Consider the following 1980-nt stretch of genomic DNA (forward strand, 5'->3'; position numbering starts at 1 on the left):
ATTTTATAACATTTGAAATATTTATAACATTAAAACAAGAAGTTGTAGATTCTCTTCCAGTTGGGTTAAATGAGTTACTAAAATTTAAAAGCCAGCGGAAAGGTTTTACTTATGTATGTGCTTGTGTGTGTATGTAAAAAATACAGACACATACACACACCCCTACTCAACACCCTTATGCACTGCCATACTCTTAGTGATCTTTGAAAAGACTGAGAGATAGAACCTCAAATAAAGAAAAATAATCATTAATCATTGCACAGGTGCACCTGCTAATTTGCCTTTATCATCCTCCTTCTCTTGTCTACAGTAAATCTGAATTTCTTTACAAGGTCTAGCTATTTCCATTTCTTGCCTTTGTTCTCTCTCTCTCTCTCCCTCCCCCCCACCCCCCCAAGCTGATGTGATGCCTCTGTGCAAAGACAAAATGTTTATGGTCTTCTACATGGCCAGGAGTTTCCTCAGGAGTCTTTGCATTTCTATTTGTAACTACTCCAATAAGAAGCATCAGCTATTCCTTTATCTCAACATTAGTCACAACAGGCAAGGGTTTCCCAAACACAACTTCTTAATTTAAAAGGTTAGCATTAATTTAAAATCAAGTAATTTTCATAAAATGAATTGGAAGTTATTTCAGGTACTGAAGTTTTTCCCTAGTTTCCCTGACAATAGTAAGGTTTTAGCACACAGGTTTTTCCATTTTAAAGCTATTGGCCTTTCATGTTGTTGTTTGAAAGACCGAATAATGGGGTGTTATCCACTTTTATAAATGAGTTACAAAGTGCTGTTAAATGTACATGAGAAGAAAATATTTCCCCAATTATTTTTCTCGCTTTTACTTGTAACAGTAACAAAGGAAGTGCACTTTTTATTTTGATGGTATCTCTTTGAGGGATAGCAGCCTGTTAGTTAATCACTGTCACCCGACATCAAAAGTCCCACACTAAAATTAGATATTTTTAAAAGCTTCCCACTTTCAGTTCCCAAAGAAAATGTTAACCTCACTGAGAGCCAACTGGATGTAACCATGTTGGTGCTTTTGAAACCAGATCCATATGTTTTCCTTTGTACCTAGATAGCAATATATTTCTGCTAAGAGTCCCCTCCCCCCAGACTTTTGCTATGTTTTTGTTGTTTAACTCCTGCACTAACTTTTGTTTTAAAATTGCACTGTTTCAGCTTCACATCACCTTCACATATATAAAAAACAAATTTTAAAAAAGCTTGGATGTATATGTGCTTTTTAAAAGAAGGCGTTTGGTGAATGTTTTCATTTTCAAAATGTTATAAATAATTATAATATATTCATTTTTGTATCTACTACCCACTTAGGGCATGGCTTTACGTGCCAGCAGAGTGGCATAAACTTCTTAATGCTGTAAGTATAAGGGATAAGCATAGTTTTCAGGCAGGGGAGCAGTTATGTGGTGGCAGAGGGAGTGGCACCCAGGAGGCTGCTCTTCTCCAAGACTGTCACTCTTTGATAGAGGTTACTGCCTGTACATTAGAGTTGGCAGAAAAATATACCTTCCCTGCATGTCAGTTAAGTGCTTACAAACAACAGTTTAATCTGAAATACTGCACTTTACACTGAAATGGCTGAGATAGATAACTTACACAATTACCTTTTGATGACTGTCCTGCAGAAATTCCCTGCAGAAATTCCCTGGAGAAAGGAAGACTTTCCCTTGGTGGAGGGAGGATTGGGTTACAGATCATTTAAGCAAACTTGACACCCACAAATCCATGGGCCCCGATGGGATGCACCACGAGTGCTGAGGGAGCTGGCGGACGTTATTGCTAGGCCACTCTCCATCATCTTTGAAAGGTCATGGAGAACAGGAGAGGTGCCTGAAGACTGGTAGAAAGCCAATGTCACCCCAGTCTTCAAAAAGGGCAAGAAGGAGGACCCAGGAAACTACAGGCCAGTCAGCCTCACCTCCATCCCTGGAAGGGTGATGGAGCAAGGAAGCCATCTCC

Source organism: Apteryx rowi, unplaced genomic scaffold, assembly GCF_003343035.1.
Source record: "Apteryx rowi isolate R43461 unplaced genomic scaffold, aptRow1 scaffold_1152, whole genome shotgun sequence".
In the NCBI taxonomy this organism is placed as follows: Eukaryota; Metazoa; Chordata; class Aves; order Apterygiformes; family Apterygidae; genus Apteryx; species Apteryx rowi.